This window comes from Fistularia commersonii, chromosome 21 (genome assembly GCF_037954325.1).
Source record: "Fistularia commersonii isolate RoL2024-O1a breed Wild chromosome 21, RoL_Fcom_v1.0, whole genome shotgun sequence".
Taxonomy (NCBI): Eukaryota; Metazoa; Chordata; class Actinopteri; order Syngnathiformes; family Fistulariidae; genus Fistularia; species Fistularia commersonii.
Window position 1 is genome coordinate 14,150,607 of NC_141304.1, and position 23,020 is coordinate 14,173,626.

General features: G+C 44.1%; 1 protein-coding gene across 5 annotated transcripts in view; it reads right to left on the bottom strand.

Moving 5' to 3' along the window:
- Window positions 1–23,020, bottom strand: part of myorg (myogenesis regulating glycosidase) — a 218,217-nt gene that overhangs the window by 182,104 nt on the left and 13,093 nt on the right. For 4 of the 5 annotated variants that reach the window (XR_015107749.1, XR_015107750.1, XR_015107748.1 and 1 more), the window contains exon 2: window positions 19,388–19,501. The gene's annotated coding sequence lies outside the window, so the exon portion shown is untranslated. Of the gene's footprint in view, window positions 1–15,774; window positions 16,526–19,387; window positions 19,502–23,020 lie in introns of those variants that run through there. The other variant, XR_015107752.1, reaches the window with a different exon arrangement.

Below are 23,020 nucleotides of genomic sequence, written 5' to 3' on the forward strand. Positions count from 1 at the left end.
TAATGAATTCTAGTCCGTCCAAAACCTGCCGGGCAAACCGTTCAAGCAAATACGATTAGAAAGAATAGATAAGTGAAACTTGCTACAATCATAGCTAGGAGAATGTTATCAAGCACGAGTGTGCGTGGGTGGGTGTGTGTGTGTGTGTGTGAGTGTGTGGACACAGCGAGAAAAGCGGTTTGTTTTTGCATTTTTTCTTTTTTTTTCTTTTCCTCTTGCATGCTGAGTGTGGCAGATGGAGTCAAGCTCAAAGTGACACAGCTATAAAGCAACACCTGGTGGAGATGAGTTGGTCACCGCTACATCTGTGGCCATCAGAACTAAGTGTGTAACTAAGTGTGTGCGCGTGGGCGTGTGCGTGCAAGCGTGTTGGTGTGTGTGTGTGTGTGTGTGTGTCCTACAGCCGGCTGAAGTGTTGGCACACTGTGGCCAGTGTGGGTGTTGGTGCCAACTTGGATTCTCTGTGCGATGTGCCAAAAAGCAGGAAGACACATCAGCTTGAAGATGCAAGAGAAGAAAAAAAAAAAAAAAATCTGACAGCTGTGGAAATATTTGCCACGTCTTACGCCAAATTTGAGTCTATCTAACGATTCCTGCATTTTCCTTTGTTTTGTTTTTTTTCCACGCGCCGTGGGATTTAACACACTTTATCTAAAAGTGTTGAGTGTAACTGGAATCCAATAAAACAGATGAATTAACCCTCGAATGTATTTCGGTCATTAACGCATTTAAATGTCTTCTTATAAGAACTTATGGTTTTCGGGTGGTGTTAATATAGGGAGTGAATCATCATCATTGCAGTCTCCACTTGTGATGTGGGTGGTGACAAAGCTGAAATATCGGACATTTTTCGCCACGGCTTATTCAACCCGGTTGCTCCGGTGTCACTAAAAGTAAATGTCTGGTTTGCCATCTAGTGTCTGCCTGATAAACTGTCTCTGCCTTGAACACGGCTCCCAATTAACACCCCTCCCGGGTGAAAGAAGCAACGTATTTCATTTCCAGATGATTGAATAGTCAGATCCTGCAATGTTTACGAAAAAAAAAAAAAAAAAAAAACATGCACGGGTGGTTAGAAAAGTCCCAGAAGAGACGAACCTCTCCTTTTTTTTAGAGGGAAAAGATGCCCTTGGGGAAAAGCTCCGGGGGAAAGTGGGGATCCAGACTGAGTTTTCAAAACCCAAAGCCGAAAAGGGGAAGAGGCCCACCTCAAACCTATGACCCCCCCACAATTCTTTCAAGTCTTTCTTCCCCAGCAGATTGATAAATTATAGATGCTGTTTAGCAAGCTCAGAATCACACGCTGAAACATACCTCTTGCCAAAATTGTCCATGCAGCGCCGGACAGAGGGAGGCGTCACAAACCTCATAACATGACTCATCAGTGTCTCTAAAATCTGTCTAAAATCACAAATATTAGTCCAAAAAAAGGTCATTTTGGTCCTGGGGTCACCTGCCGCCTCGTTTGATGTCAAATCATAGTGAAATTACCTAGAAGTAATGCCAAGTCCAAATTTGTTCTTAGCGTTATGAAGGTAAAGTAAAATATAAAGAGGTTTCGATGTAAGCAAGGATGAAAAATAACACATATTTCTCACGCCACGCCCTAAATCTGCTGTCTTTCTCATCCTTGTTCGTCCCAGCTCACACACATCCTGACAATTTTTGTTTATTTATTTTATTCATTGCTATTATCACTATTTATATTATCGTTTAGTTCTGGCTGAGTATTTTTCACCCTCACTGTTCCTTTGAGTTGTTGTTGCTATCGTCTGTCTCTCTATTTATATTTACATGCATATTTATTTTACCTTTGTTTTTTCAACATTATAAGTGTTACACTAAGGATTTTCCCCAATGGGGATCAATAAAGTTTATCTGATTTTATCTTAAAATCCATAAAAATCAGATGGTTAAAACCAGATCACCCTAGATATAATATATGAATCCTAACAGTGGGACATTTACCAGATGAAACAAATGACATAAAGACTTCAGCACATAAGCATTATATCCTTTTAAATGACCTATTTGGAGTGGATTTTTTTTAATATAATTTTTTCTCACCCCCCTCCTTTTTTTTTTTTCTCACCCCCGACTATTTCATGTCATGACATGATTACGTTATCTCATTATATGACGTATATGTACCTGTTGTAGAGGGAAAACTAAATAAAAATTTAGTAAAAAAAAAAAAAAAAAATTTATATGTAATGAACTGTTCCTTTAAAAAAATACATGTAAAACAACCTGAGATTCATGAAAAAAGGAAGTAGAATTTCAAGAAAACCTCGGCGAGTCTCATAGTAGCACCGAAACTTGCTGCATCCACACCGAGCATACGGGTTTCTCATTAACCTCAACTGGCAAATAAGAAGTGGTCCATTTTTCTTGTAAAACCCTGCACTCCATGTCCATTTTTCTCTTTTCTAACAGCGACATCTTGCTGATGAGGGTGTCTGGACCGACGGAAAAGCAGGTACGTTTCTAACAATTTTGTAAAAATGCTATTGACCATATCAGGGAGATTCGTAGATTCCTCACGGAGGATACCGCACAGATACACATCCGGGTTCCAGTCATCTCTCGTTCCGACGACTGCAACTCTCTCCTTGCCGGTGCCTCGGCGGTGACCATGAGGCCTCTGGAGCTTATTCAGAAAGTGTTCAACCATCCCAAATTCTCCCACGCAACTCCCCTTCTTATGTCCCTACACTGGCTACCGGTAGCCGCCCGCATCAAGTTCAAGACCCTGGTGCTCGCCTACCGTCTTATCTCCAGGATATGGTCAAGCTACATGTCCCTACCCGTCCCCTCCGATCTGCCACCTCTGGGCGACTGTCCACCTCATCACTCAGAACCCCCGGCCGTCCATTGAACCGGTCTCGGCTCTTCACGGTCTCGGCTCCTCGGTGGTGGAACGAACTCCCGAAAAAGGTCAGAACAGCGGGGTCGCTGCCCATCTTTCGCCGTGAGCTGAAAACATACCCCCTCAACAAGCACTACCCTACTAATCGCAATTAGCCTCCAACCCCCATGGAAAAAAAAAACAAAAATTAACAATGAAATGAATGTATGTATATGATTCAGATATTGCTATTTGGTTGAGTTCTCACTACTGACTTCCGACTACTGATACTTCGGATCTTCGGTGACTGAACTGCACTTCTTGAAGGTCGCTTTGGACAAAAGCGTCTGCTAATAACTGTCATGTAATGTAATGTAATAATGACGGGTCCGGAAGCTGCATTGCTGCCATTTGCTGGAGGTTCTGAGTCACATCATGTTGTGCCATGTTGCTAACACTGACTGAAACAGTGCAACCCTAGCAGACACTGAAGGAATTCCATTTTTATTTTTAAAAAGTATTTCACGATTTTTTATGCTTTTTTTCAAATTGTAGATTTATTCCACGGGCCGGATCGGACCCCCCTGGCGTGCCGGTCCCGGCCCGTCGGCCGTACGTTTGACCTCCCTGCTCTAAAGCTACCGTCAGGTAAAGCCTCGTTCCTCTCCTTTAACCGAGCTTACCCGAGGAGATCCTGGAAGATCCCAGAGGCTCCTGGATCCAAGGATCCTACGAATAAACACGACCAGAATATCTTAAAAGAATGTAGTTTGATAAACATCTAAATGAAGATGTGTCTAAACCGAATGGCAAAGACTGAAAAACTTGGGATGCATATCTGGGAAAAAAATCAGGTCAGGGAGGCAACGGAGGCCTGCATGCCTTATCAGCGATCAGCCAATCACCAGCCACGCTCCTTATCAGCGTCAGGGCGCCTCGGAGCACAGCTGGACGTAAATGGGGAAGGAGGACTTCGCCGTCTACCTGTGGATCGGCTGAGATATTCATTCGAGGGAGTCAGACTTCTTCTTATCAATCATTTACATAGCTTTAAATAGACGGATTTCAGAAACAAAGTTTCCCCGTGTTGAAACTGGCTTATTTGATGAAGGAGGTGCCGACAGGATCGCGTTACAGCTTATGAGCGGTCGCTTTGGGGCGCGAAACGTGTAGCGAGGTATCGTCTTTAGGGACGACGAGCAGGAGAGATGATACGGGAATAATAATCACATCAACATTTACAGGATTTCACTTTGTGAAACGGAAAAGATGTTATGAAGACGTTGAAGGCGTTATGTGAGTGATATTTTGACTTTTTCCATTCATTTGTTCATTGTCACCCTGGGTTCACCCTGGACCGGTCGATGGCAGAGCCTCATTTAGAATCACAATCAGAATCATAAAAATGTAAAATGTCTTGGGGGCACATGGCATGGCACCATCAAAATTGCAAACATCCTGAATAAATATAAAAAAAATTAAAAAAAAACATAAAAAATAAAGATCTACATATTAAAATATATATATATATATATATATAAATATGTATAAATATATATGTATAAATATAAAAAAGAGAAAAAACATATATATAATTTTATATATATATATAAATTATTAATTATAATATATACATATATATATACGCTTACATATATACATATATGTATATATATATACTCACACACATATATTCATATATATACGTATATATGTTTATATACACTGCTCAAAAAAATAAAGGGAACACTTAAAAAACCCATCCTAGATCTAAATGAATGAAATATTCTTATGAAATACTTTGCTCTTTACACAGTTGAATGTGCTGACAACAAAATCACACAAAAATGATCAATGGAAATCAATTGTATCAACCCATGGAGGTCTGGGAATCACACTCAAAATTAAAGTGTAAAAACAAACTCCAGGCTGATCCAACTTTGATGTAATGTCCTTCAAACAAGTCAAAATGAATCTGTGTTGCTTCCTGAGTGGACACTATGATTTCACACAAGTGTGATTGACTTGGAGTTACATTGTGTTGTTCAAGTGTTCCCTTTATTTTTTTGAGCAGTATATATGTGTACATATATATATATGCATATACATGTATACAAATATACATGTATATTCATACGTATATATATATATGTATATATCATTATATATATGCGTACATATATAAATATATGTGTGTCTGTGTATATATATACATATATATATATATATATGTATATATATATGTGTGTGTGTTTTTGAACCTCTTGCATGTTTTAGGAGTGCTGGAGGAAACCGGAGAATCTTCTATCGGCATAAACTTTTTTATACCTGATATCAGTGACAGTTTTGTGTTTTCAAAAAATAACAAATAGGAATTCCTGCCGAGTCTTCTTTAAATCCCATAATGTTGAAATCCAGGAAGTCTGTTCGAGAATTCTTGTCAAACCCTTCTTGTCGGGGCAATCGAACTTGAATTTGTTTTGTTTTTTTTTAATTGCAAATTACATCATTTTCATATCAGAACACAAATCTAAAGTTTAAACCCAAATCATTGTCTTTTATATTTGAAGATCTCTTAAAATAAGGAAAAAGTCTGCCTGGAAAAAAAGATTAAATATACCTAGGTTAATTTAAAACATTACATTTTATTCACTATTAAATGCTCAAAAAACAGGTGAGCAGGAAAATTAATCTAACAGTGATATTATTCAGAAGTAGAAAACATCGAGGGCCAGATGAATTCTTCTATTACTGGTTATCAAAAAGGAGAAATGCAGTGTTTTTCATTATTTCAATTTTTAGACTCATATCAAAAATACGAAATAGAAAAACAGGCTGCCAGATTAGATTTTATTATTGATTTTATGACAGAGGCTACCGGCCTCTGTCATAAAATTCGAACACGGAATAGAGGTTTGAAAAAAATCTGCGCGCTAAAAGTGCTCCAAAAATAAAGATAATTTATTTTACATACAGTACAAAAAACTTATTCTCGCATGACATTTGGAGCAAACATTGACTCTTCCTCAGATGCTTGCTAGAGTTGTGGCATCATTTTTGAAAGGGAATCATCATGTGATCGATTCCCTCCTTTTTTTTTGTGCCTCCTGTTGGATATATCGTATCAAATTAACATTCTAACCTCATAATATTATCTTCATAATTTTTCGAGACCAGACCCGAGAAACGGATACTTTTTCCACATATGTACAGATATAGAGACACTTTTTCTGCAAGTGAGCTACTTATAAAATGAATAAATCAAAATGATCTACCCACAACAGAAATGCAAAACATCGTTTATATGTACAATGTATGTTGATGTACCTTGCATAACCGCATGAGCCAATATTGCACAACACAAAATAATTTTCACGTTGATGACTTGCACTGAATTGAGTTAAAAGATGCATTGTTCGCACAGTAGCTGCTTACAACCGGCCTTGTAAACGAAAACGTGACTCGCACGGAACGATGCTTCGGTCGCGGCTTTCGCTTTCGTATGTTGTGTGAAAAGCGACCGCTGTCCGGACAGTCAAGATTTTCGTTCCTTCACCTTTCTCTTTCTCAGCTTGGTTTTCGGCGGGACGTCCATGTTCTAATTTCCACGAACGGTCCTGAAAATGCAGCTCCGCGTTACCCTTCTTTGGTATTGCGATGGTAGAGCGGCAGATGAGGCCAACCTTTGAAAATGTCATCGTGAAAAAAAAAGTCCTCCTCCCATATTGTCATATAATCCCCTTTCTTTAGTTTAAGAGAAAAAAAACAAGGCTAACTTGTCAACTAGCTTGTTAGTTTCGCCGCACTTCGCGCCGTTGTTTGTGCACAAGCAGTAATCTCAGTGTCAGGAAAAATCAGATGTCATCTGATTGGCGAATTTGCATCGTGCGTTGTGTTCTGCATTCTGATTGGCTAAAAAGTAACTCCGCTTCTTCTCTACCTGTGCGTCAATAACGTTGCAGTTTAATATGTACACGTACGTAAACAGCTTGCCAAATTTACATGACGTACGTGCAAATTCTCTTGCAATTTCGAGTTTCACTAAAACCCATGATGTTGACAAAACGCTCTGGAGCGACAAAAGCACCTGCGGCAGGGCCCAAAAGGCAGCGGAAGATGCTATCTATCGCAGATAAAGTTAAACTTCAGGACATGCTAAGGGAAGGTAAAAGCTATGCGGCTGAAGGTCGGCATTACGGAATTAATGAATCTTCCGTTCGTGCCATAAAGAAGGAAGAAAAAAAACATAAAGACGACAGCAGCAATAAGTTTTAATAAGGATGCAAAAAGGGTTGCAACTGTCCGCAATTTGTTGAAAAAAATGTTTCTAAAGTACAGTACTGTTATTTGTGAGACAAATGATTGAGCCTGTAAAATGGTTTGTTCTTTCTTTTCAATGTATAATAGAGTGTTTAACTGTATAATAAATGTAGAAAAAAAATGAAGGTTTCTACTTCACGGATTTTGCCTATCACGGGTTCTTTTTGGAACGTAACCCCCACGAAAAACAAGGGTATACTGTAATACCAACAGAAAACGGACATACCTAGAGAAAAGTTTAATCCCAAAGTCCTCATTTAATGCAGAATAGTTTTAAAAGGATGGCGTTTAGATCGCCGCCCTCGTAAAGTTGAACACGGGCCACATTTGGCCCGCGGGCCGGACATTGGACACGCCTGGCGCAAACCGATCACTCATACAAAACTGTAATTGATACCTCCGCGACGTGCGGTGCCTTCCGAAGGAACCAGCCGTCCTCCTCGACCCCGGTCGGCCGCCCGGGCTCACCTCGAACCGCTCGCAGGCCGATCCGGCCCCCGGCAGCCCGCGAGCGCGGACAGTCAGAAGTCATTACACCGGCGATTAACTCCTGCTCGGCTTCATTAGGCATGCAAATAGAGGAGGGACAAAGACTTGAATAATTCTCCTCAGTCTGATGCCCTCCTCTTTTTCTATCTCTCTCTCCAACATTCTGAACTTGGATCTGTGTTCAATTAAGCGCTAATTTGTATCGAACGGCTCGATTTTAAAATGTGCGTCGCGTCTCCATATATAGAGGCCTTAATTGGAAAAGTACGCGCAAATTATTCAGCCGGAGTGACGGACCCTGAGAGTCCGGGGACGCCCGGCCCTTCAATCATGTCATTTCATTAGTTAATGTAAATACATTCATCCACTTTCCGCTCAAACTGCTTTGAAATGTTCACGAAGGCTTGTTGTATTTTTTTAAAAACGGCGAATATTAATTGCCTCGTCGCATATTTATCAGGCCCTCCCCGCCAGCAGCCGCCGCAGTGATGACCTTTCGGCGGGTTAAGTACAGTCATCCAGAAGACGGAGATCTATGCGGTCTTAATGTACTGGCTTGTCATGATTTTAAGTGGAAGAAGTTTTTCTTTTAACACCGTGACCTCCATCCCTCTCAAGTAACCCTCCCTTTGTCCCCGCTGTCTAAAGCCACTAACATCGGAGGCGAGGCCGCCATGGGTCAGGGCCAATCCCTTGCTCTGACGGAGCACAAATGTATCACCGGTGGGATGAATTACCAGAGGATAACACTGTGTGCCGTGCCGCACCATTGTGCACGGCACAAAAGGTTCAAACAGGTGGAAAATGTATTCAGACGAGGAGTTAAAAAGAAAAAAAAAAAAAAAAAAAACCTTTCTGTTTGCGCGAGAAACCCAACCGCTAATCCGATATGACTGCACTTGATGCTGTGAAGCCAACTTTGGCCGGTGGGTGACGGCTGAGGGAAACAACCGTAGGCCATAAGAAATCATGCTTATGATTGTTTTTCTTTTCAAATGCTTAAAACGGTGTTTGAAATTCAGGCGAATCCTTTATTGATTATCGATCGCGCGCCGATGAATCCATTGACTTGCCATCTGGGGCTGCGGTTTCATCATCTGGGCTTGGAACAGCTATTCTGCAGTAAACAGTGCCTTCCACTGATTGGTTACGAGAACTACACTGACATCAGTGTCAGTGGAAAAACCCCCGTAGGTTTTCCCGAGACCGTCGTCATGCCGCGCGCGCTTTATTTTTCCATTTTCGCTCCGAACACCCGGTGTCATAAATCAAGCCTCTTCAAAGGTTTACAAAACATAATTAATCTTCATTACATCACGTACAAATGATCAATGACTTCATTCAAAAGTGAAAAATACAAATGAATTCATCACCGCCGAAGGTGTGGAATCCACAGCGAAGAGTCTCTACGTCTCTGCGAAGATCTCGCCGGCGCTAAATGGCGCCGTGACGTAGACGACCCAGAGGCCAAGGGCCAGTCGGAGGACAGGTGGCAAGCTAATCATGTGTAAAATGAAAGCTTGGAAGGCAAGTGTAGGGCTGGGAACAGGGGCTGATGAGGGGTGTCCACCATGTGCTCGCAGGTCCTGGCCCAGCTGGGAGCAAGACCAGAATCGTGGTCCTCCATTATGTCTGCCAGCTCGCCCCTTTTACCACTTGATACCGGAATGACTCTATTACACTTCGGTATTTCTAACAGTTGGCTAAAGGCTAAGGGTTAGCGTAGCCGACCGACGCCTCTAATCCGAATGATACCGCACCCTTCTGTTAGCACTACATTGCTACTTGCATGTCTAAGGAGGTTCTCGGTCATCCGGTTCACGGGTAATTCTTGTCGCGATACACGAGTACAACTTCTGGGCACTTATCGGAGTTAGATTTTAAATAGGCACGGACAAATTTTAGATCGGGTGACACAAAACGGAAGAAGCTGGTAGGTCACTCGGATCGGGGCTCAGCCGGGCAGTCGTCCCCGGGAGTTGTACCTTCGTTCCCCTTCAACGACGGCCTCGTTATTATCTAACGGGGGTTTCTGCAAATCATCTCTCCCGTTGACGTGACAAGCGATCGCAACTTGCCACCAACTCTGCCGGTTATATACAGAAAAACTCCCCACAGAACCGCGGGATGAGAGCTAAAACGTCTTCGAGGGAAGAAACTCGAGTCCAATTGCTATTTGCGGCTGCCGGGATAAAAAATCAGCACCTCCAAATCCGAGGCCGTGGTCCTTGGCCGGAGAAAAAAAGTAGATTGCCCTCTCCGGGGTCGGGGATGAGATCCTGCCCCCGTCACAAGTATTTTGGGCTGTTGTCAACGAGCGAGGGGAGGACGGAGCGGGAGGTCGACAGCCGAGTCGGTGCGGCGTCAGCAGAGATGCTGACGACCCCGCGCCGGTCGGTCGCGGTAAACAGGGAGCCGAAAGGCGAAGCTCTCCGTTTACCAGTCGATCTACTTGGCCACCTTACCCACGGTCGGGGGCTGTGGGTAGTGACCGAAAGAAGGAGATCACGGCTACAAGCTGCCGAAATGAGTTTCCCGGGCTCTTTCTCCGAGACAGGGTGAGAAGCTCGGTCATCCGGGAGGGGCCCGGAGCCGAGCCGCCGCTCCCCTGCGTCAAGAGGAGCCAAATGAGGTGGCTCGGGCATCTGCTCGGGACGCCTCCTGGACGCCTCCCCGGTGAGGAGTTCCGGACACGTCCCACCTGGAGGCGGCCCCGGGGAAGAACCCGGGACACGCTGGAAGGACTATTGCTCCGGGCGAGCCTGGGAACGAGATTCCCGCGGAGAGAGAAGTCCGGGTCTTTGCGCTCGGGCTGCCGCCCCGATGACCCACCCTGGATAAGAGGCGGAAGATGGACGGATAATAGGTTTTCTCTCTTTTCCCAGAAGCAATCTGAATATTCCCACTGCCTTAGAAACAACCGCTAACAATGCAAATTGTTGTTTGTTTGTCGTTCCCTCGATGGAAAGCGCTCGACGGTCTAATCCGGGAGAGCGGCTTTCGGCGCTGTCAAACGTCACGCTGGGGGAAACACCTGGAAGAGCATGTACCACTTATCACAAAGAAGTTTGGCAAAATCCCAAACCCACAGTGTAGCAGCGCGTCGCCATGGAGCTCACAAAGACCGCGTTAAAAAACATCTTCCCACGCATCTGCACACTCTGATCTCCAACACACAGCTTCAGCGAACGTGTGTTCATGTTTTCGCCGACTGTCACAACAAGACGACCCGTTCGATGGCCGGAACGTGAACGCGGTCGGACTGGACGCGCACGTCAACACCCGAATGTGGCTTTGGATTTATAAATCAAACTTGATTTTACACCCAAATCCACGAGATGAATCCGAGATTTGGATTCCATAAGACGGAGTTGGACTGAAAAAGATCCCAGATATTGTTCAAAATTGCATCATCAAACCGTGGATTAGGACTAGGAAAGCGTTAGCGTCCCTGAGCTACCGGAGATTCAGAGAGTGACTGAGCAAAATGGAGAAACTATATTTGTGCGCAAAATGCGCTTCCCGTATTTTTCGCACTATAAGGCGCACTTAAAATCCTTGCGTTTTCTTTATAATCCGGTGCGCCTTCTTTATGAATTCTTGTTATGCTTACTGCAGTGCTGGAATACAACGTCACGCTAACTTCCTGTGTCCACTATCGCCGGCAACCATAAACCAATCAGAGACCAGGACGTAGTTCGCTTACCTCCGCTACTTTTCGGGGCTACAACAGAATATGACTGGACCCCCGAAAATGGCAACGTTGAAGAGACATGCTGACGAAGCAGAATTCACGCAGTAGATGACGGGAAGAGAGCGGCCGCCAAAGAATTCAACGTGAATGAAGCCGAGGAAGCAAGAAGATGAACTGCGCCGAGTAAAGAAGACCAAAGCGAGATGACTGAGATGAATAAAGTATTTTTTATTTCTTTTTGCTATTTGGGCTTATTGGAACCTAATTAGGAGAAAAATTAAGCATCATATTTCGATATGATGTACTTTTAGAGAAAAATGATGTCCGCATATGTGGACTCTTGTTCCGGACTTCCATAAAACACAATGAAGTCACCTTTGTGTAACAGAATGAAAAAGTCTTTATTTCCAACTTCAACATGGCAGTTTTTTCCCCGACATTTTTGCATGTATTTTGCATGTATTGATAACACATGCACACACATTTTTGAATGTTGCAATTCCATTTTTGCCCCTTTTGGACAGTTAAAACTATTGAAACAAAATATAAAGCAATGTTTTGCCCACATATGTGTCCAAAACACCCACGATTCCACAGCGCACACACTTGTGGACACAAGCGCTAGAAAGTGGAGGATACCATATCCTCACCTTCTTCAAATAATCGCATAAGTCATTTTTTTCAGATTTTTCAGGAAACACAAAAAAACTGAACCATTTGACACATTCGAATGGCACAATCTGAGGATGTGGGCAATTTTGCCAGAGGTGGTCAGCATCATGAGGAGATGATTTAGGCAAAGAAAACATTAAAAAAAAAAAAAAAAAAGACTTAGGTGATTATTTTAAGAGGCTGGATTATGTTTTATCACGCGTCTTATAATGCGATGCTTTTTATGGTCTGCAAAATACAATTCTTTACCTACTTCGGGGCAAATTGGTCTTTTAAAGAATTGGTTTCCCATTTCCCAAACCATTTCACCGGTTTCAAAGTGCTTTTTCACAAGATAGCATTCATGCATTCACACACACACACACACACACACACACACTAGGCTGCAGAGCGGCGATGTAAGGCGCCTACCGGGCCATAAGGAGCAGTTTGGAGCTCAGCGTGTTGCCCGAGGACACTTTGGCACGGAGAACCGTCGATCTTCTGACTGGACGGGACGGCGTTCTGCCGCCTGAGCCGCCGCACCAGTTCTTGACACTGATTGGATCAACGCTAAAAGACAGCTCGCGATAAGATATCCATTGAATCGCTCGGCTCATCTCCACCCCGAAGGCCCCGGTCTTACGCATCCCGTCATGCTTTAGAAAGAATTTTCGACAACTTTCTATTTGTCAGCATCTGAATAACTTGCACTGTTTTTTTTTTGTTTTTTTTTTCAGAATCCATAATGCAAAATGAGAAATATATTCATTATTCATAAAGTTACCCCAAAGCACTGAACACAATTGATGTCAAGCATAAGAGCAAATACAGATGGACAAACAAGCTCTAGTATAATGCTGCAGAGGCAATTTCACGCTTCTTTTTTTTTTCCCTCTTTCTTAAATGTCAATTGTTTAAAAATGCATAACAATAACGTGCGTAATCTTTGAAGCGGCTGCGAGCAGGGTCACAGCGTCGGAGCCATGAAAGCTGCACAGGGAGCAAAAGGCTGCGAGTACAGGCCCACAGGAAAACAATTCATTGCCTGCAGCATGTGTGTGTGCACGTGTGTGTGTGTGTGTGTGTGTTGGGGGGGTCTTAATGATTAGCATATCAGCATGAGAGAGAATACTCACTCAATAATCTCAAACGGTCTTAACATTTTGTCAGCATTAGCAGGACATAGAGACACTTTATTCCAGGGATCCCTAAACTTTTTCCTGCGAGGGCCAAAATTAACTTTTCCCTGTATCAAATTTTGTGATTATTGCAGAGGTGTCTAAACATAAACATTTATTGTTTATTGGGATCTTGACAGGAAGAAAAAAAAAAAACAGAAAATAGATAATAACATTATTATTGAATATAGTCTTTGTCTCATCTCTTGACAGCCTTTTCTTTGAATTGAACAAAAAAACAATCGTTTACCACCGCAGGTTAAATACCCAGCATTCTGAATCTATTTTTCTCTGACCTAATCTTGTCGCCATTATTCCGTGTTATCTGACAGGGGTGTGTCCAGGATTTATTTTTTTGAGGGAGGGGTTTCAGATAAGACACAGTCTGCAGAAGGGTGGAATAGAAAGTTAAGTTCCATGCATGTACAAGACACGATTACGTGGTCAGAATGAAAAATCTCTGGTATTATTCAGGGGCCGGGTAAAACATGGGGGCGGGCCGTATCCGGCCCCCGGGCCGTTATTTGTGGACTATCGCTTATACTGCAAGGGTTCTCCGCTTTCCTCCCACGGTCAAAGGAAATGCAGAAGGTTCGCTGGAGACCCTAAAGTGCCCGGTTGTGTGAACGAAGGGTTGTTTGTCTCAACATCACTTCTATGGGACAAAATGAAAGGTTCAATATCCTGATGGTGTGTGAATCTATATGTGAATGAATGAGAGGGTGAATGGTTTTATGTCCTGATATAAAGCGTATGAGTCATGGGAATAAGAGTGTGCATGAGAATGGGATGTCTGTGTGAATTATGAATGAGTGAATGTTTGTATGTCTCTATGGGATATGAGAGAGTGAATGGTCACATGACTTGAGAGGATGAATATTGTATATCCACGTTCGATTGACAATGAATGCTTGTTTGTCTCGACATCAGGGGTGTCAAACTCAAGGCCCGTGGGCTGCATTAGGACCGTGAACAGGTTTAATCCGTCTCGCAAAGCTAAAAAATACAAGGTTTGAGGAGTGAATTGAACAATAGGTACCTAAAAGTAATAACAATTATTATTATTATTAAAAGTAGTTCATATGTCATGATTTTACTGATCCAGCCCACCTTAGAATAGATTTTCCCCCATGTTGCCCCTGAGCTAAAATGAGTTTGACACCCCTGCTCTACATGAATTGTGAATGGGTGAATGGTTTTATGTCTCCATACGACATGAATGAGCGAGTGAATGTTGAATGTGTCTGTATGACACAAATGAGAGTGAATGTTGTTTGTCTCTATAAAACATGAATAAGTGAATGTTTTTTTGTGCCTGTATGATGTGCAAATGACAGCATGAACGGTTGTATGTTTACATATGAATGCGAGGGTGAACGCTTGTTGTCACTGTGTCACGTGTGAATGAAAGAGTGAATGTTTGTTTATCTGACATATGAATGAGAGGGTGAATGTTTGCCTCTATAAGACATGAATGAGCGAGTGAATGGTTGTGTGTTTACATATGAACAGCGAATGAGAGAGTGAATATTGTATATCTTTATGTTCGAATGAGCGAGTGAATGGTTGTATGTTTACATATCCAATGAATGAGAGAGTGAATATTGAATATCTTTATGTTCGAATGAGTGAGTGAATGTTTTTTTGTCTGTGAATGATTGAATGGTTTTACGCTTGTATATGACATAAATGAGAGGCTTATATATTATAAGTTATATATTATATTAGGCCTATATATATATATATATATGACTTTGTAACTTATAATTAAATAAATCATAAGGATTTAATCGAAGTGTATTTCATTTGTGTTAGTTCCTTTTTTTATTTTAGTTCTAAATTGTTGCGATCTTGAAATGTTAAAATAAAATTATATGTATTATTTTTCGACGCTCAAAATATACGTCACACTAGAGGAAGCCGGTTCACCCGCCAAGACGCCATCAATTTGTCGAGACTTTCAACCAAAGGTAGGCCAAATATGAAAAAGTAATATATATAGTGGTACCTTTATTTTAGACGTCAAAAAGTAACTGCGGCTCCCAGTGTTTTCTTTTCCGTGGAAACCGAGTCTAAATGGCTCTTTGGATGTTAAAGGTCGCCGACTCCCGGGCTAGCCGATCGCTATCTTGGGCTACCTCCTGCGCACTAAAACCGTCAGTCGTCTTCTTCGGTCATTTCATCGGTCCGATGTGACGAGGATAAATGTTTTAGCGGTGTGAAGCTTGTTAGCTCCCCCGCGAAAAATCCATACATTAGCCGCGTCGTTGTTTAAGTGAAAAAAGTCGCGGCTTATTGTCCGGAAATTTCGGTATGTGACACGAATGAGAGGGCGATATCTACAGGACTGGGTCAGAAAATTAGAATATTGTGATAAAGTTCTTTATCTTCTGTCAAAATGTCATACATTCTGGATTGATTACAAATCAACTGAAATATTGCAAGTCTTTTATTATTTATAATATTGCTGATTATGGCTTACATCTTAAGAAAACTCAAAAATCCTATCTCAAGATATTAGAATATCATGAAAAAGTAATATTCGTTTTTTTAATGTACGTTTATATATGACGTACGAAGAGGAGAATGTAAACGAAGGGGGGGGAAATAATAAATGATCTAATGAATGAAGGAGGAGTAATTGATCAGAACCATTTCGGGAGACGATCACGCGCAGCTTAACCCCGTTTCAATTATTTGTATTATCAGTGACGTGTTTGGCGTCCTCGCGCCGACGTCCGCCGGCGATGCGGGAGGACGGGGGGGGGGGGGGGGAGACAATCAGAAGACGTGCAGGCAGCCGCTGTGAAATGATGGATATTGCAATATAGAGATAGCCTCGCCCGTGATTTGAGGAAGCGGGGGGAAAATTAAATCCTGTGACTCAGGGATTCTCTTTGGGTTCGGGGCCTAAATTAGAAATTTAGTCTCCCATCTGAAGATGCAGACTCATTAATATTTATTGGTACTTTTACTTTGCGGGGGAAATACGTTTTCGGAACTCGATTTTTAAGATGAGAAAACATTTCATCGGCATGATAAACAGGTAATTAAGCATGGAAACGTTAAAATAAAACGAGCGTCCCGGCGGAACTGAATTCGCTTTGCTTTCGAACCGACTTTAGGGGAGATGCAAAGAGACAGAAATGCTCAGATGGGGGAAAAAAAAAAAAAAAAAGAAAGTGTCAAAATGCCAGAAGGGGAATCAACTTCCCTGTTCCCATCCATATGTTGATAAGTTGCTGCTCTGTGAAATCCATCCCAACCCAGACACCTGACAGCTGGAGGTTCCAACGCCGTTTCCCCCCGAACCTCCATCTGGACGCCTCCTTCCAGCGGCAGCTGCAAACCAGGATGGCGAGGAGAGGGTGAAAATAAAAAATAAAAAAACCCAGCCACCGCTTGGGATTTCGCTTTTTTTTTTTTTTTTTTAGGGCCGGCGATACGGCTATAATACGGAGAAGGTTGCGCGGCTATTATGTGTTCTTTTCGAAATGAGGTTTTATCGGCAAATTCATTCATCGCATCTGAAATGGCGTTTGGCTCTTCTCTGAGCGGCTCCGCGGCCGTTAGATAGATGGGCGGCCGAGACAAGGAGAGGAATAACAGAAAAGGAAAAGAGAAAAGCCATTTTGTCCCCGACGCCCGATTAATTTGAGGAGAACTAGGAAATGCCAGCAGGATTAAATGTGAAACACCCACAGCTCTCCCCCACACACACACACACACACACACACACACCTTCGCTCTTATTCTTTCTATCCCCAAGTTCAAATTAAAGGATGAGGTGGAGAGAGATGGGGGGGGTTTGCAAGAGGGGGAGACGAGAGGGTGGAAAAGAGAAGAAATGTGTTAATTGCTTGCCAATCGATAATTCTATAATTACTTTGTGACAAATGGCTGGCTGGTGGTGCTGGGGTTGGTTCGGAGGAGGGCGGGGAGGAGGAGGAGGCGGCGGCGGCGGCGGCGGCGGGCGGGGACGCCGAAAGGGATTGGCCGTGATCAGGAACGGAAATATTTGCTTTTGTGCCTACAAGCCTGGCTGCCCCAGGGATTTGTGACAGGGAATTTATGTCAGGTTTAAACGTGAAGCCGAGCCTCCCCGGGGGTACTTTGCGGAGAGCGCACACACACACACACACACACACACACACATAATGACACTCATACTACACAAAGTAGTTGTTTTTTTTTTTTGTTTTTTTTTTGCGCCACGGCATACCTTACCTTGATATTTCTTCTCGAGTCGAACGCGCCGCTACAAAAGCCCTTTAGTCGGCGGCGCAAGAGACAATAGCCACGAGGAGTATGAAAGCATATTAAAGATAGGCTGGCAGATTATCATTTTCGCACCATTAAATTGTCAGACCAATTTAAGAGAATAGCGGGCTGTAAAAGGAAACCCGAAGCGAGCGCTTTCGAATTTGGCTAGAAGACTTCGAGTCGACCGGCGCCTGTCACAGTTCACTATCTTCCAATCACAGTTTCATTATGTCAGCCAAGCGTGAAGTGATGAGAGTCTCCTCCGGCCACGGACGGGCGGCGGGGGGAAGAAGCTTCAGGCAGACAGCAGGTGGGTTATCTGGAGACCTGCACGGGTCAGGGCCCCCCCTCCCCCCCAAACCCCCCCGTGATAGTTGGCGCCCCCTAGCTGCAAAGGTAGGGTCAGGGGGGGCCCGTTGGAGATTGATGGCCCGCCTTCACTCATGTCAAATCACCTGTCAGCATGCCCCTGGCGCTGAATCCATTTTGTTCCAAGCCACCATTAACCTTGGACCACTTGGATTCATTCCCCCTCTCCGCGGATCAGGCCCTTACAACCTTTGTCTACTCCGCCTGCCAACCTAGTTACCAGCCTCAACTTTTATTATGTTCGCCAGGCTACCATCAGCATGGGTAACTTTTTGGAGTGGAAAATTTTTTTTTTTTTTTTTTAGAGTTGATTCACGGAGCACGAGTTATGACGGCGTGGAGACGTGTCATCCGCTCGAAGCCCCGCCGGTGGATGGGTTCTCATTAACGTACACCAGCGACGCACGGGAGGCAAGAAGGAACGAGGTAACGAAGGGAGAAAGTCGTTAGATATAAACTATTTAGGCCAGGGGTTTTTGTCGGACCCGACCAGTGACGCGCGGTGAGGTTCATGGCTGGTGAGGCAGGGGAACTGTGTGCCTCACTTAGCGGCTCTTGGCGGCCGTTTTATGATCGGCACAATAAACTAGTAACACACATACAGCTGTTGACAAAAAACAGTGTACATTGGAATTTTAGTTCATATATCAAAAATGTTTAAACTTTTTAATTGTGATAGAGACAGCAATACGGTCTTACGACAGAGCATGCCGGCAGTCAGCCATCATTGCGCAATCAGTCCACCGCTTCGCAGTATTCGAACAGTAAATATGAAAATCCAGTCATTTTGAATAACAATCTCAAACTGGTAAGATTAGATGAAAAATACCTTCATGGTGCAAATCACTGATAAATAGAATCATTCCGTTCTTTTTTTAATTTGACATTTTTTTTCTTTCCAAGATTGGCAAGTGAGGCACGGCCTCACCTGCCTCCCCTGACTGCACATCACTGGACCCGACACCCTCATCAGCAAGATGTTGTCATCATAGAAAAGAAAGAGTAATGGAAATAAAATGGAGCGCACTTCTTATTTGTTCCTTGAGGTTAATAAGAAACCCGGATGCGCCGTGTGGATGCAGCAAGTTGAAATTGCACTTGCTTTTCTTCACGAATCTCAGGTTGTTCATCATGTATTTTTTTATAAGAACAGTTCATTCCCAATAAAGATTTATATCATTTACCTGCTCTCCTTTACACTAAAACAAAGGAAAATTTTGGACTTAATGTTCCATCTAGGTAACGACTATCATTTTACCGGTCCGGCCCCCTCGACATCAAATTAGGCCGTAAGTGTCCAAAATGAGTTTGACACCCCTGATTTAGGCGAAGGCACCTGACCGAGGGAGGACTTCGACAAAATGACAACGGGCGAGTTGAAGGATAGATTATGTCTAATTACTCGAGTTGTTTCCTGCTGTGAAAACGGGCTTCGGCATCTAAATATATATATATATACTCGCTCCTAATTCAGAAACGGGGTACAAACCAACAGATTATCCGAGGGCTTTACATTACAGGTCTGATACCCGCACAGAAAGAGAGCACTCTGGGTTGCAAATATCGACTCACGGATGTTTTGCGGGCGATCCACATGCTGGCAAAGCCGCGTCGTTCAAAGGAGGGATTTTGTTTTTCCCCAATGGTCTCCAGCTGTGACAGCTTTGGATGGAAAACAAAAACAACCTGCAAACAAAACGCAAAAGTGAGACTTTAATCCTCCGCAACTAGAGGTTTAAGCAGAAGATGTAAATAAAATAAAGTCGAGAAGCTACGGAGGAGAAATGTGGATAATACGAGGGAAGGCCTCCGCGGTGCCGGTGGGAAACAAGAGGAACGGATGAAATTAAGATTAGATAGAAAGATACGAATCCAAGAGCTCGCTTACTCTTTGAACGTGTGGAAATTAAAAACCCGGTCGGGTTTACGGCGGCAGGAAGAGGCGCATACTATTCATTCATTCATTCATTCCTTCACGCTTATCCTGCACTCTGAGTCGCTGTCACTGGACCGGCTTATTCATTGCACAATAGGGACAAACAACCGCTTATATGGAGCATTCACGCTTGCAAGCATTCGCTCACTCATTCACCCGTCAGATAGACAAACAAGCATTTGTTCCCTCTTATATAGAAACACGCGATCACATAGAAAGGATTCACCCTCTCATTCACATGACCTATAGAGACATGCAATCATTCATTCTTGCATCATATAAACATACAACCATTCATCCTCTCATTCACTCAAGTGCTGTATGGAGACGTCATCCGATAAATACATGCAACCATTCACTCGCTCATTCATACGTCCGATGGAGACATTCACTCGCTCATGCACTGAGATATGGGAACATTCACCCTCTCGTTCACTCACAAGTTTTATGGAGACATTCAACCATTCATACGTCCTATGAATACACACAAGTCACCCTCACATTCACATGTCTGGTCAATTTAGTGTGTCCCACGAAGGTCCTGCATGTGTTTGATCCCACCGAGACACATGGAGAACGCGGAGACTCGGCGCAGGATTCAACCAGGGACCAGAAGAGCCGCTGAGGAAAGTGTTTATTTACTTTTACTTTTATAAAACCGTCAGGAGTAACTGAAAGTAACTGTTACAATCATAGCTTTCCATATTCCTTGTTAAAAGTCTTTGCAAAATGGCAGTGCGTCGACGGTGGTCCGACCGGAGGAGGCTACAGAACGGTGCCGTGCAGTCGGGGGAGGCAGGAGAGGCCGTGCCTCACTTGCCAATTTTGGAAAGTAAAAAAAAAAATGTAAAATGAAAAAAAGAACGGAATGGTTATATGTATCAGGGATTTGCACTATAAGGATATTTTTCCCTTGACTTCACCCGTTTTGGATTGCTTTTTTTAATTTAAATCGCTGGATTTTCACATTTACTGTTCAAATACTGAGAAGAGACGTGCGGTGAGGCTGCGGATGGTTGAGCCTCAACGTAGATCGCGCAATGACGGGCGACTGCCGGCATGCTCCACGCTAAGACCGTACTGCTGTCTCTCTGCATGTCACTACTGAAATGTTTAAAACACTTTTGCTTTATGAACACCATTTCAAATGCACGGTGTTTTTTTTTTTTTTTGTCAACAACCTTATTTGCGTAACTAGTTTATTGTGCTGAGGCACATCGGTCAGTGCCTCACCGGCCGTGAACCTCACCGCACGTCACCGCGACGGAAGGTTCTGGACAGAAAACGACGCTGTCACAAATTTCCACGCTGCGTCTGGACGCGGGGAAATCACAGGATAAACGTGCGGTTTGTCTCGGCCGCGTCTTCCGGCGTTCGGGTCAAAAGCTAACCGCGTCGCTATGAGACGATGTTTTCTAACACCGGCCATTAAGCAAAGCGGCAAGCGGCGCGGCACTCAATCTGAAGCTGGCATTTCAATAATCGCTTGCGTAAAACATTAAAACTCGCTTACAGATATTTCCCGAACTCTCGTCTCGTCCCCGGGCGGCTCGCTGGGTTATTTAGCGCCGGCTACTGTAAACACTTATAAATATCCCGGACGACCCGGCTCCCGGCTCCTCTGTTTTACAGGAATCAAGCGGCCGCCGCGCAATTTGATTCACGAGCGGGACGTCCGCCGATCCTGTTATTCATGCCGTCCGCCTTCAAGGCCGCTCATTCCCCCGGCGCCGATAAAAGAATAGTATTGTCACAACGACGCCCCGGCCAGCGGGATGGTTTCCTGCAGGATTTGATATTATACGTATGATCCATCTACACATGAAGCACGGTTATAAGCAGATGTTTGATCATTTCACTGGCCTATAAAAGGGTGATTGGGCTGCCAGTGGCCGCTGTAATATTGATTGATGGCGGGCAGGTGGGGGCCACTGTACTGCCCTCAGACAGGCTCTGTTTATTTATACAGTCCGCCGTCTGCCCACCTTACCCGCCGCCGGGGCCGCGTCGGGCCAGGGAGATGAAAAAGAAATGGATATACGCTGCTGACGCCGTAACGGCGAAGACAAACCGAAACATTTTCAGCGCGAAGGTATCGGCGATATCGGTATTGTTATTTTGCTCGAAATTGGAATTCCATCATGAGCTTCTTTGCATATTCGGACTTGATTTTCCATTATATATCGTCGATGTTATTTAAATTGAGGTTTTTCGGGCGACGGATAGGCGACGAAAGCCCCGTTTCTCGATCCGGAATTATCCTTAAATCTGCGCGACGTGAACTTATGTTAACGGCGTAAACAGGAGGTGGCGGATGCTCCATTTCTGTGACTCGCACGGAGGACGGAGAGAGGAAAAAAAAAAAAAAAAAAAAAAAAAAGCCGAGTCCTCTCCAGACCATTAAGGCTGCTGAATAGTGAAGTCCCTGTTCCATTCCAATTTTGGGAGCTTTGAAGCAGTCAGCGGTTGGATGTGGGCTGCCCCACAGAGCGTGTCTTCTGTTCCACTGAGCACACAGTAGCTTAGGGATCAGCCCGTGTCCCTGACAGGAATATGTGCCACCGAGTGTTGGCCTGTCCGCCGAACAGAGCCGCGAGCCTCAGATCAGTGGCATTGGCTGGCCCGCGGCTTGTTCTTTATGGCTGTGTCGCTGAGTGGCTGGCTCTCCGCTGCGCAGCCCTCCAGATGGATGCCGGGACGGCGGAGGCCACGGGGCTGAAAATCCCATCAAGCTGCAGTTCCAGGTCCTTGCACTGAGAAGATGAAGCTCCCCGGCACGCCAGGGGACACGGGCCAAACCCTCCTGCACCTCTATCACCTCCCAACCCCAATCCCTTCATGCCCCTCTTTCCTTTCTTTCCTCACTCCTCTCCTCCCCCCCCTCTCACGCTTTCTTCCCACCGCAAGCCCAACCAGCCAGAATATGGAGTGTGGCCCTCGGGGTCTTTGGCCCTCGCTTGTTAAATAAAGGAGCTGACTGGCTGATTGATAGACCCTCGCCGGTCCCTGCATCTCACACGTTTGCCGCTCCGCTACCTCATATACCAATCCTTTGTTGGCCAGGTCGGCGCGGGCTTTCGTTAAACGCGCCGTTTGATGGATGGCGCCAATTTTCCTCCAAAACCCAGATGAGCAACTTAAGTGGCGTGCCCCCGCTCCCGCGGTCTCTCCCCGGGTAACTTCCACGAACATAGAGGGACAAGAGTGCTCGAAAACGGTATCAATCAAACAACCTTGTGCGCGGCGACGTCATATTTCCAGAGTAACTC